A 14,604-nucleotide genomic window follows, 5' to 3' on the forward strand; every position below is an offset into this window, starting at 1 on the left:
CACGTTTCACAGATCATAGCATTTTCTGATTGAATGCGATTCTAATAAAACGAAGCACTGCACTTGAGGTTGCAGCCGTAGATAATGTCCTCAAGTAGTCAAAGCCCTCCTGATAGGAACAGGGCTAATAGCTTTCAATATGGGTTTAATGAAGCGTACTCTAGGATCTGTATAAAGTAAACAAAACAGCATAAAGTGCATTGTACTCTGTTTGGCCAGATTGTTACAGGGACAGGGGCTAGTCTCTCATAACAGCCAGCCTGTTTGGGATAAGCCAATCAAAAAGTGCAATGTGCCCAACCGAAATCTAGTCAACAGAAAGTGTGATTGTACATGCAAAGTAAAAGACAAGTAAAATTGCTGGTCTTAACTCCCCACCATCTAATATTCCCCGGTCCTGATTAGACATACTTAGTTCAATACGGTAAGCATTTTGTATACCCATTTTCATGTTAGATTGGATGGTGTCTATGTTATTGTAATATTCATCTAGGCCAGTTTTATAAAAGGTATCCTTAACATAATGTAACCAAGGAAGTGACATTGCATTATCCAAATTCATACACTCCTTAAGGATACTCCTAGAAAAAGTCAAATCTTCTGAGGACCAGATTCCCCCCCACAAAATAAGTGGTGCAATATGTATCCTGTCTTTCACATATTCCAGGCCCACTTCGGAATGACAACATTATGTTGAAGAGCTACTAGGGATCATTAATAATCTTTTTAAAAATGTATTCTCTAAAACCTGAATCTGGTAACTCTTATGGTAACTCCATACTCCGGCCCGTAGGTAGCCATCGATAAACATTTTAACTTGTATAGAGTTATCATTTCTGCTACCAGCGTCTGTCCTAGTTTACAAGTGAAACAAAACAGCCCCTCTATTATTCTACTGGTCTGTTCTGTCCTTGTCATGACAAGCTCATCCCATTTCAGTTTATTACTAAAAACATTGCCTAAATAGGTAAAATTGGGCACCTTCTCAATAGTATTTCCATTTGTAGTAACTATCCTAGTTTTGGTTTTTTTCGGACCGCTGACCATGATAAAGGATTTACTGAAGTTTACCTTAAGGTCCAATGTTAATATAAAATCAGTGAAGGCGGTCAGGGCTTTTTGTAGGCTGTTCGCTATAAGAGTCATTAGGGCCGTATCATCAGCATATGATAACAGGAGGACCAATTTACCATATATTCTTGGAAAATCCAATTGCTGTTTAATCAGGAATGATTCTAGGCCGTTAGCCCCTCAGCGCCTAGACCCCGGTCAGCATCGAAGACACCACCTGCACGATGCACAGCATCCACACCGGATCGCCAACTGACCCCTGCCCCCACCACGTCTTCAACAAGGCCGACTCCATCATCGCACCCCAACTCAGAGACATCATCAACGCCTCCTTCAAAACCGCCACCTTCACAGTAAGGTGGAAGCCCGCCGAGCTCAGCGCCCTCCTGAAGAAACCGACAGCGAACCCCACCGACCTCAAGACCTTCCACCCCATCTCGCTCCTCCCCTTTCCTGCCAAAGTCATCGAGAAGACGGTCAACAGACAGCTTGCCGCCTTCTTTGAGATGAACGGATCCCTCGACCACTCGCAGTCTGGCTTCCGAGCCAACCACAGCACCGAGACCGCCCTCATCGCAGCCACTGACGACATCAGATCCCTGCTCGACAACGGAGAAACAGCGGCCCTCATCCTCCTGGACATCTCTGCGGCCTTCAACACCGTCTGCCACCGCACCCTAGTGCAGAGCCTCAGCAACACCGGTATCCAAGAGAAGGCTCTGGAGTGGATCAACTCGTTCCTCGCCAGAAGAACCCAGAGAGTCCTCCTCCCCCCGTTCAGATCCTAGGCCACCGAAGTCATCTGCGGTGTACCACAAGAATCCTCCCTCAGCCCCACCCTCTTCAACGTATACCTGAGTCCCCTCGCAGCCATCGCACGCCAACACAACGTCAACATCATCTCCTACGCCGACGACACCCAGCTCATCCTCTCCCTCACCAACGACCCAGCCTCCGCCAGAACCAGCCTACACGAAGGGATGAAAGACGTCGTCGAGTGGATGAAGAACAGCCACCTGAAACTGAACTCAGATAAGACGGAAGTCCTCATCCTCGGACCATCTCCCTCCATCTGGGACGACTCCTGGTGGCCCCTACCCCGGGCTCTACTCCCAAGCCAACGGACCACGCACGTAACCTGGGCTTCATCCTGGACTCCTCCCTCTCAATGACCAGACAAGTTAACACCGTATCGTCATCATGCTTCAACACCCTGCGCATGCTCCGAAAGATCTTCCGATGGATCCCCACTGAAACCAGGAAGACGGTCACCCAGGCACTCGTCACCAGCCGACTGGACTACCGGAACATCCTCTATGCCGGCACTACAGCCAAACTGCAGAAACGACTCCAACGCATCCAGAACGCCTCCACCCGACTCATCCTGGACATCCCCCGACACAGCCGCATCTCCGGCCACCTGAGAGACCTGCACTGGCTCCCCGTCAGCAAGAGGATCACGTTCAGACTCCTCACCCACGCACACAAGGCCCTCCACGACCTGGGCCCCAAGTACCTCAACGACCGCCTGACCTTCTACACGCCCACCCGCCAGCTACGGTCGACCAACCACGCCCTCGCCGCCATTCCACGCATCCGCCGAGCCACCGCCGGTGGAAGATCCTTCTCCTACCTGGCAGCCAAGACATGGAATTCCCTCCCCATCCACCTCCGGCTAAACCAGGACCATCTTTCCTTCAGGAAGCAACTCAAAACCTGGCTCTTCAAGCAGTGACGGCCCCACCTCCCCCAGTGCCTTGAGACCCTTCCAGATGAGTAGTGCACTATACAAATGTCATGATTGATTGATTGATTGATTGAGTATAAATAAGAAATCAAAAGGGGGCCAGAATACAACCCTGACGAATCCCCTCCGTGGAGGCGATGGGCCCAGTCTTCTCCCCTCCCGGACCAAAGCAGACATTCATGCAACCTACCTAGCAGGGTGATGAAGGGTTCTTCAAAACCCATTTCCCCCATCATCGTTCGTACCTTTCCACTATTCACCGTGTCAAAGGCACTGGACAAGCCCATGAAGGCGAGGTGAAGTGAAACCCCTTGGACCTCATGTTCTTGTCCATAATCAGGGAAAGGTTAAGACACTGTTCGTTTGTTCCCATCCCCTTTCTAAAACCATATTGGGTATCAGCCATTAAACCTGATGCATTTGCCCATGATTCTAATCTGGCTAAAATCAGCCTCCCGTGACCTTACACGTAGCATCTATCAAAGAAATTGGCCTGAAGCACTTCAGCACACAATCAGGGGTAACAAGCGCTACATAAATGCAAACCTTTTTTCCTCTTCTATCCCTCCGCTATCCTCCTCAATCAAATAATTGACTAACACCTACCACTCAAATTATTTTCAAATTTCACTATACTAATTCACCACTTATCCTTTATGGGTCCCGGAGTAGCGTGGTACAGTGTTGCTGGAAATGGTCGGCTTAGCATGAAGAGCAGGCCAGGCATCACAGATGGCAGACTGGAACTTCATGGTAGCGGACATCCATGGGCATCAATACTTGCTGCTGGTAGTGCTTGTGCGAACGAGATCGTTAATAGTCAGTTGCGAAGAGCTCAAAAACTTTATTTCAGAATCCACTGAGCTACACCAAGGGTCCAGGACCTGGAGGGCACAACATGGGGGTTAGGAACTCGCTGAAGATTGGCCCAAGAGCAGCTGGGGACCTTTTATGTCACTGAGGATCAAATCAGGAGGAGAGTAGACTAGCCCTATAAGTGACCCTGGGGTCCTGAGTTCAAGATGAATTGCACATCCAGTTCTTCTTCAGGTTAGAGAGAAGTAGCTGCAGATCAGCACAACAGGGCAGTGGCTCGTTCACAGTAGCAGGCCAGCAGAGTGGCAGTCCATGTAGCAGCACAGCATTCAGTACTCTTGACAGAGTTGCCAGAGGTCCAGTAGTGTACTGAAGTGGTGGTGTTTTGGGTCCTTCTTTTATACACAGTTGTGTGTTTGAGGTGGTGATAAGCTTCCAGAGCTAGGCTTTGCAGTGCAAAGATGCCCTGCCTTCCCTGCTCAGGGTCCAGACTAACTACAGGGGGTAAGGAGCCCTTTTCTGGGAGGCAGGACACAACATATACAACTGTAAGGGGGCTGTTTCTAGTCCTGCCTCCTACCCTGCCAGTGATGGCTGGGTAGGGGCATCATTGGCCACACAGCCAGGCCTCCTGTGTGGCTGTGTAGGAAGTATACACAAAGCCCAACTGCAAACTACACCTAGTCATTAGACCAGATACAGGCTGCAGGCACCAAATGACTAAGGCAAGAAAATGCCAACTTTTTAAAAGTGGCATTTTTAGAAATGTAATTTAAAATCCGAATTCACCATAATTTAGGATTTCTATATTAGATTTCCAGACACGGAATTTAACTGGTCCTCTCTTACCATTTGGAAATGACACTTATAAAATGAAATATGGCAACTTCAATGTTATCCAATGGGAGAGATAGGCCTTGAATTTAAGAGTTTCTCATTACCAGGACATGTAAAACTTAAAAGTACATGTCCAACTTTTTTATTACACTGCACCCTTGCTTTGAGATGTTCAGGACCTGCCTTAGGGGACAACTTAAATCGATAAAAAGGAAGGTTTGAGCCTGGCAGAAGATATATTTTGCCAGGTCGCATTGGCAGTTCAAAACTGCGCATGGCAGGCCTAGGACATGTTTAAAGGGCTACTTAAGTGGGTGGCACAATCAGTGCTGCATGCCCACTAGTAACATTTCATTTACAGGCCATGGGCACATGCAGTGTACTTTACTATGGACGTATAATTACATTTATTATGCCAATCGGGTATAAGCCAAAGTTACCACGTTTTAGCACTGATTAGAGCTGTTAAGTGCACAGAGTTGTAAGGCCAACAAATGGAAATCAACATAAAGTTGGAAGAGGAAGGCAAAACGTTTGGGGGCCAGGTCCAATACCATCCTATTGCATATAATGGTACATGGTTTTTCGGCAATCCCTTTTGATCTCTTTATTCAATTTTGTTCATTTTGTGTAAGTTTACTCATTATGTTTTCATCTACTTTAATTTAGAAATAAATAGTTCTTTAGTTTTTTTTAATTTTCTTACCTATATTTTGGTTAGTAGTGGCTATATACCAACTGCATGTCTGTGAGCATGAACTGCTATCCAGGGTGAGCCATGGCTTTCTCAATGAAGCTAGTATTGCTTTTAGTGATGTAACTTTGGGTCCTGCTTGGTCTGAACTCAAATAGGCACTGCATCTTCCTGCCCACAAAACTTCATATATGATGTCTCACTGGAGAAATGCCTGAGCTGTACATTACAGTATTTTTTTACTAAGATCTCAATGAGAAGAGTTGGGTGATGTGCAGGGGGACCACAGGTACTCTGATTGTATTACAGCTGACTTGAGATGGCATAAAGTGATGTGGATGATTTGGATATTCTTTGAAAGACATGTATTCACAGAAGGCACATCGACCAGAAAGGTTCATGGGGCATCAACAACATCTGAGTGCCAGAGTGGGAAGGTGGGCACAAGGTGCAAGTGCAGAGGAAATGACAGGCAGATATAAGCCTGTTATAATGAACACTGACCTCGGCCAATGGTAACTTGTTAATCTGTTAAATTATGGAGAGATAATAAGGCATCTGTCGTTTTGCTGCGTTGCCTTAATTGGTGTTCTCTGATGGGTCATGTGGGAGTCTTGAGGTTGTGAATGAGAGCCAGAGATGGGCCAGTTACGTAAACCTGAGACATTTTTCCCCTTCTGAAATGCCACGCCAACTTCAATAGCATTTATGCTTATGTTTACGCAATGACTAGTTTAATTAAAAAGAATTGTGAAACATGTTCAGCCAAGTAAACTAAGGAAATTCTGGCATGGTGAAATATTGAGTATGCCAAATGGAATTATCATGTCCTTGGTTCATTTTTAAAATCAATCTTCAGATTAAATTGCAGTGATGCAATGAGTAGGTATACTTGGGTCAGCTATGCTAAACCACTGCTGAAGGAGAAACCAGCAAATGATTCTTTAATAGGCAAGAAGAAAAAGTAAATCAAAGTCTATGAAAAGAATTCATCTGACAGAGCAGTCAACACTTGGCGATATGTGCTGAACAGTGAATAGATTTGAGGAAGTAAAGCAGAGAAATCAATAGAAAGTTAAAGTAAACACTGAGCACAAAAAATCTCTACCTGATGAGCCAGAGAAATCCAATCAAGACCACCCTGAAAACAACTCCCAAGCAAGGAGAAAAAGAAGAATATAAACGTTGATGGAGTTAAAAGACTGATGGTCAACACTTTGTTAAAGAAGGTTGGCAACGTTGGGGTATGATTGCATCAGCAAATAAACCATCTATAAAGTCTATGCCTACGGTTACTATATATCTATTGGTTCCCACTTTATACAACCTAATGTGAGCAAAGACAGCATGTGTGTCTGGCTCTTTTAAAGGATGTTTAATTTGTTGCCCCAAGCTTTATCCTTACAGGTCTAATGGGCCATGTTGTTCAGTATATGGAAGTTTGACAACATATTGGTAAATAAAACAATATGTTTTATAAAGCTCTTGAAATTTGGTGACCGGGGAGTAGAGGCTCCATATGGTAGGGACTTGTGGGCCCGGCAGGGGGCATGATCCAGTGGAAGAACTGCTAAAATAGGGGGCATTTCGAACCTTGGGGTATTTATGAGTTCAAGAGAGTTAGGCTCCAGGTGTGGTGTGGCTGAGTGCTGTGAAGATGCAAAGGTGGCCCGTGTCAGGCCGCTGCAGGTGGAGTCTGATCCACTCCCCAGCTTGCCCCTGCACTAGCCCTGCTGCGCTTCTGCTCTTCTTGCCACCTCTAATGGCAGAGGAGCCTGGTGATGGAAAGGAAGTTGGTTGTGAGAAGGAGAATGAAAAGGAGAGTTCACTCTCATTGGGGAGCTTTCCTGAGCTCTGCTGGCTCTGAGTACTCCTGGGGATTGGCATGGTTTGTTCAATCTGCTGTCCTATGGACTTGAGATGCACATAAGAAGCAGAAGGAGAATTTTAGTCGGCAGTTCAAAGTCCGACTCAGTTACACAAACATAATCACTTGCACACCTCCATGAGGGTACCTCACTATTAGAAGGGGCAATAGATTCACGTCGACACAGTCACCACGCCGTACGAGAGGTCAGGCATACGCAGGACCGACATGCAGCGATACGATCGCCTAACAACACACTCAGGGGACGCGTTCTAGATCCCTTTCTTCATATATGTAAATGTAAATGTATTTGAGCTTATATAGCGCACAGCTACCCACAAAAGGTTTCCCGGCGCTTGCTTAGGGAACCCGTCCTGGTATTCCCCTGTGAGATAACCCCGGCAGGGTATCCACAAGGTGAAAGCCAGGCATCCCGCCGCGAGGGGCCATTCATCACACCTGCTACGTGCCAGAGACTGGAGTTCATATGCTGTTGTGAAACCGTGATTACTAATGGTGAACACTGTTTACGTATATACTGACAGACCTGTGATTTGATGTATATCCCGCAAGGGATATTGCTTGAAAATGTAAAACCCTAATAAAAGGATTTAAACAAAAAAAGAAGCAGAAGGAGAAAGACAGCATGCCTCGTAAAGTGATTTTTCTGCCTACCTCACTGTCTACTTGCCCTGCTTCCCCTCACACTTGGCACAATCTTTGGCAGGCAGGGAAACTTTAGGAAACTGAAAGCCACTTGCCAACCACAGTACTACTCCCTTAGCCTATCTGCGGCTTTACATTTTTAAATCTCTCCCTCACTTCCATTGCCTTTCCAAAGCACTCTTAGAGGTTTTAGGGTGCCATGGAAGAAGCCAGGAAGAAGAGCCCACTGCTACAATTTTGCAACTTTTTTTACAAGCCCGCAACTTTGGGTATGGCAAACCTGGAATTTGATGCTTTTCACCAGCAAAAAAGAGATGACTAAGAAAATGTAATAAGACGTGGAGATAAAATAACTCCCCTGAGTGCCATCCACTTAACTGAGGCATCAAGTAGCAAATGATTCCCCGTTGTAGAGCTAGCTCCACAGACACAAGAGATTAAGAGCACTGAGGTGATGGCATGACAAGAAAATGGCATAAAAAAATATTTTAATGCAAGCTTGTGGAAGAAAATCTACAGGGGAACAATCAGACCTGAGCCGCTCTAATGGATTTCGGTCTTAGCCCTGACTAATCCCACCATCCCCACCAGGGCTGCGCCACGTGCATCTGCTAAGCAAATAATTCAGCAGAATTTTCCTAACAATAAGTGCAAATCCTTCACTCAGCCTCACAAACCGAGCAATGGAAAAATACTACCTCTCCGAGCACTTTTGACGATGTTACTTGGCCACATACTTTGCTGAGGGTGCCATGGCTCAATAACACTGCATAGTGGCCACTCACGATTCAGCCCTGCTCTTAACTCCTTTAAACATGGCTGGTTCAAGGTCAGGGCAAAACACTCCCTTTCAGCCAGCTTTGTCCGGCATTGGGCCAACAAGGTAGGCTTCTACATCAATGGTGGTGATAATTCAGACAGTTCTCAAGGCCTCAAGTCGATGACCAGGACAGTTGAATTAGGTGATAGTGGCACAGATAGTGTAATACCATACCCCAAATACATGTCTTGTGGCAAAGTAGACACACAAATCTAGGGAATGTTACTTCCAATGACATAGATTTCATAACATTTATGCCATGGCTAAAACAGAATTCAAATAAAGAAGTGTTTTTTTATTTTATTTTATTTTTTTAATTGAAATAATCCACAGCATATAAACAAATATTTATAAGCATCTTATATCACATTATATTATTATACAACACTTTTAAAAGTTTCAATCCATCATATGATCGATCATAGGGCCCCAGATATATTTACACTTTTTAACCCCTTTGACAGAACCCCTTTGACAGCACCCCTTTGACAGCATAAAGGCTGTATTCCAAGTTAAACACATTAAAAATCATGGCCCTCTGCATCTCAAAAGTTGGTGCTTCTTGATGTAACCACATAGATGATATACACAGCCGAGTCACTGCTGTGACAATGAAAATAAGGTAGGGGACTTTATACACAGGTACTCCCGGCTGTAGATCTTCCCCAATTCCTAGGAGCATCATAACGATAGAAATCTTTATCTCTGCCCCTGTTATTTCTAGGAGAAACATTTCAGTGTGTTCAACCAGATGTAATACTTTTCTACATGAATAACAAATACGCACAATATCGGCAGTATCGGCTCCACATCGGAAACATTTCCCATCATTAACCCCACCCCACTACAGCATTTTTGCAGGGGTATGATACAGATTAAATACAGTCTTATAATGTTGTGCTCCTAAATTGGCCGAGATTAAAATTTTCCCTGCAATGCTAATTGAATGTGCGACAGCCACATCCTGCTCTCCCAACCGATTTTCGATTTTAAGATCATGAATATCGAGATCATCCCTTCTATTCTCCAACAACAAGTTATACAATATCCCAATCTTACCATGCCACCTAATAGCTTCCATCAATTTATGTGTTTTACTCTTAATTTGCAGTTTACATGAAAAATCACAAATTTATAAGAACTTAAAACATTTAGGCAAATTAAACTTATCCGCCAATATTGAAAAGGAGGGGCATAAACATCATCATCATCATAGAAATCCCCCGCAAGTGCAATACCTTTTAATCTCCATTCATTCACTACATGATCCCAAAAATATTTTAATATTGAAGACGCCGAGGCGGGGGTGTAATATGACACTCTTTTAATCTGGAGGCTTTTCCGTACTGCCTTCTATACCATGAAGGCTGTGACCATGATCTTAAAATTAGTTCTATTGTAATAACTGCCCTCAAGTTTTTTAAACAAAATGTTCTTAGCTTCACTCCCCAATACCAACTCATATATAGATGGGCATATAGATGGGGCTTCAGCAGTATTGCCGACTTGTTCTCCTGTTAAAAGTATTTGTACGTTCTGTAATATACAGGCATAATAATAGACGTACCGACCACCCTCCTTTTTCTAGGGAGAGAGTCATAAAACGCATTGCTCTGCAGGGTGACCCCGGGGCCCATAGAAATCTAGCACATATTGACTGCAATTGTTGTAGCTGCACACAAGACAGTTCGAATGGAACTGCCCTAAAATAGTAGAGAACCTTGGGTAATATGTTCATTTTGAGAATGTTACATCTTCAAACCAGTGAAAGATGTAAGCATTTCCACATCTCCAGCGATTGCCTTGTAATAGTTATAATAGCCCCCCAGTTAACCTGAAGAACGGAGTAACCTTTTTTAAAATAAGAATATTGTTCATCGAGCTTATGCAGAAAAACAAATGCTGGAACGTTTGGGGAATAAGGATAGCGGAACAATAAACTCCCAAATATCCTTCAATTTTTGAAAAACCCAGTCAGTTCAGAAGCAAGCAACAAGGGGAACAAGACTTTCTTTCATGAATCTCAAGTCTGCGTGGCGCTTTAGGCCACTCTGATAGCACACCTTTCTTAAATGTTCATAATAAACTGATAGTGAGCAAAGATACTGGGTCAGGTTGAAGGGATTGTCGCTTATCAAGATTAGCAGTGGACAGTTGAGCATGGTTACTGGGTGCCATTCACAACCAACCCGATTCAAAGCACATGTCAGCCTCCCAAATTGTTGAATATTTGCTCATGGAATATTAGGGGCAATAACAACTTTTCTCTTCATCAGAACATTTACAACATTTTTAAAACATTGATGTATAATGCTTACAAGAGACTTTGGCAAGTGTGCCCATATCCCTAGGAGGATCTCATTGAGTTTCATTCACCAGCACATAGCTCGAAAAAGGGTGGTCAGCCCTTAGGCAGTGTCCCAAACCCAGGAAAGATAAAGAGGTATTTGAGTACCTAATTGTGATGTTAGGCTAATTAGGACCTGTGTACATAAAAAGTATGTGGCGATTAGCGCAAGATTTCTAACGCGTACCTGTTTTCTATATTGAATGATCAGGAATGGCTCTATGTAAATGACAAGTTATGGAAAATCCTATCTTCAAATAGAGTTTATCAACCAAAAAGCTCAATCGATCAATCAATCAATCAATGAATCAATCAGGGCTTTGTGGATCCCACTAGTCACACATGAAGGTCTCAAGGTGCTGAGGAGGGGGGGTGAGCAGTTCCATTGGGGTAATTTGAAGAGTCAAGTCTTGAGGTGCAACGTAGGAGAAGGATCTTCCAACTGCTCTGGTCCTGTAGAAGTGAAGGAAAGTGGCTAAGGCGAGGTTGGCTGAGTGGAGGTTTTTGTCAGAAACTTGAATAAATCCAGTATGAAGGTGGAGAGGTGTGGCTCACTGGTTAGAGAGGCAGACCTGGAAGCAGAGGTCAGCCCGGGTCCAGGGTTCAATTCCCGGCTCGGCGGGGTCTTGAGTCCTAAAAATGTCCACGGACTCGACAATTCTCGCTCCGGTGCCTACTCGATTCACGGGTTCACACTCTGCGACTCTGGGCAATAGCTTGCTTAATCTCCACAATGGCCCCTCGCGGGATGCCTGGCTTTCACCTTGCAGATACCCTGCCGGGGTTATCTCACAGGGGAATACCAGGACGGGTTCCCTAAGCAAGTGCTTAGTAACCGCTCGGTGATTTGCGCTATATAAATTCCTGTACATTTACAAGCTTAAAGTTTTATTGAAGAACAGCACAGTACTCCAATCTCCAGATAGATTTCCAAAGTATACAGTACATTTCATAACATTACAATTCCAAATGGAATTACCAAATGGTGTGCATGTGCAATAACAAATGGTACATTCTATTAAAAGGGAAATACACACAGAAAAAGAATATCATATAAAAAGGGAAATACATACATTGAGAATGCAACACATTATCCCCCTAGGAAAATTTAAGTAATTAAGTAAAATTATTAGAACAATTATTAGAACACTAAGACGCACACTTGGATACTCTTCTAACATTCCACACCTCACCATCTTGGGTGACAACACTGTTACGATTAACCTTCACAATCTTTACTGGTTTACCAAACTTGACCTCACCCTTGGAAATATATCCCGGTTTGCGAATTCTTACAAAGTCACCCACCATAAATGAAGGTTGTTTGACCTTCATTCTAGTATCATAATTGCATTTTCATTTGTCTTGTTTAATCTCCACTTTACGAGCAACATCACTGATTTTTATTTCAGACTTGTGACAATTGATGCTCTTCTTGAACCCAAGGACACAATTTTGATACAGGATCCCTACCTTTCAACAAACGGAAAGGTGATACTTCGGTAGTAGCATAAGGCGTTATACGGTACAACCATAATCTTTCTCTCAACTTTTCTTTCCATTGTCCCCCAAAACCACATGCCCATAAAATATCTTGTTTGAGAACCCTGTTGTATCTCTCAACTTTTCCGTTTTCTTGCGGTTCATACAACGCCATGGTACAATGTTTTATTTTTCAGGAACTCCAACAGCTCTAACGATTTAAACTGTACACCATTATCAGTTATAACACTCTCAGGAAAACCTTCTTGTGAAAAAATCTCCCTCAAAAACAGAATCACACTATCAGTGTTAGGATGGGGTACCAACTTAACTTCGGGCCACTTGGAGTGATAATCAACAGCAACAATTGCAAATCTACACAAAAAATTAAGAGGACCAGCGATATCAATACCTAAGATCTGGCGATTTCACAGGTATTAAAGGTGCAGGATCACACTTACACATCTTATCACTTTCAATACACTCAAGGCATTCTCTCACAAACTTATCAACAAAAATGTCTACCCCAGGCCACCAAAAGTTAGATCTAATTAATCTTTTCATAAATGACATTCCCATGTGGTATTCATGACTCATTGACAAAATAATGTTCCTGATAGATATAGGGGGAATACATTTTCCACCTCTGAATAACAAATCTCATTCTATGACTAACTCTTCAGCAACGTTGACAAAAGGTATAATTTCAACAGGAATTTGACCTTTAGAGGGCCAACCCAAATTGATGAAATCCCTAACTCGACTTAGTACAGCATCCTCACTCATGCTTTTCATCCACATTTCTTCAGAAATTGTACTAAACCTCTCAGATAAAATCTCAGTTATGCTAACAACAACTTCTTCATCACCAGCTTCATTCTCACTGGCACATGGCAGTCTAGACAAACAATCTGCTGTCACATTAAGCTTACCTGGGACCTACTCTATGTCAAATCTATATTCCTGCAAACGTGACATTAATCTAGCGATGCGAGCAGTTGCTCTAAGACCTCCACCGGGTGAAAGAATACCAACCAACGGTTAATGATCTGTTCTTATCATAAATCTAGCACCCCAAATGTAGTTGCGGAAATATTCTACCACCCAGACACATCCCAACAACTCCTTCTCAATGACTGCATATCTTCCCTCGGTGAGATTGAAAGACCTTGAAGCAAACGCAAAGTTCCACTCCTCTTTACCCAAACGTTGTGACAAAACATACCCCAAACCATAAAGACTGGCATCTACCATCAATACACATAATTTATTCAAACAAAACGGTTTAAGTGTTGGTGCTGAAATCATATCGATCTTAATTCCCTCAAAAGCATCCTGTTGTCTACTACTCCAAAGAAATTCTACATCCTTTCTTGTTAACTCCCTTAATGGCTCCATTTTAGTTGCAAAGTCTTTGATAAATTTACTGTAGTACTCACAGAGTCCTAAAATCGATAGCAATTTATCCTTGCAATCAGGTGCTGGAGCTTTTAAGATGGCATCTATCAACGACTTCTTTGGAGCTACACCATCACTAGACACAGTATGTCCCAGATATTCTACCGTCTTTTGAAATAACTTGCATTTTTTAGTCTTGATAGTGAGACCAAACTCGCTCAACACCTTACACACATCTCTGAGATGTTCCACATGAATTTCATCACTCTTTGAAAATATCAGTATGTCATCCTGAAAACATTTGACCTAGTTCCCCATGTCCTTGAAAATATCATACATTGACCTTTGGAAAACTGAGGCTGCCGATGCCAATCCAAACGGCATGCGTTTGAACTGAAATAGACCTTGAGGTGTAATAAAAGCCGTCAAATGTCGTGATTCATCTGCTAACACCACCTGGTGATACTCGGACCTAAGATCCAGTGTGGAGAACACTACCGCTCCACCAAGCATACTCACCACTTCATTAATATTTGGCAGAGGATGGCAATCTACAACGATATTAGCATTCAACGCCCTCAAATCAATGCAGAGTCTCAAAGATTTATCTGGCTTCCGTGCCAAAACTACTGGAGATAACCACTCTGAGGACTCTATCTCCTCTATAACAACACCCTTTAACATCTCTTTTAATGCATCACTTAACTCTTCCCTAACATTAAGTGGCACAGATCTGAGCTTTTGAACTATTGGTGACGCCCCTTGTTTGAGCTTAATGACATGCGTAAAACCCTTTAACCTACCCAGGCTTTCTGCAAAAATATCAGGAAAATCCCTTGCGAAAAGTCTTCACCCATTA

The sequence above is a fragment of the Lissotriton vulgaris genome, chromosome 2_1 (genome assembly GCF_964263255.1).
Source record: "Lissotriton vulgaris chromosome 2_1, aLisVul1.2, whole genome shotgun sequence".
In the NCBI taxonomy this organism is placed as follows: domain Eukaryota; kingdom Metazoa; phylum Chordata; class Amphibia; order Caudata; family Salamandridae; genus Lissotriton; species Lissotriton vulgaris.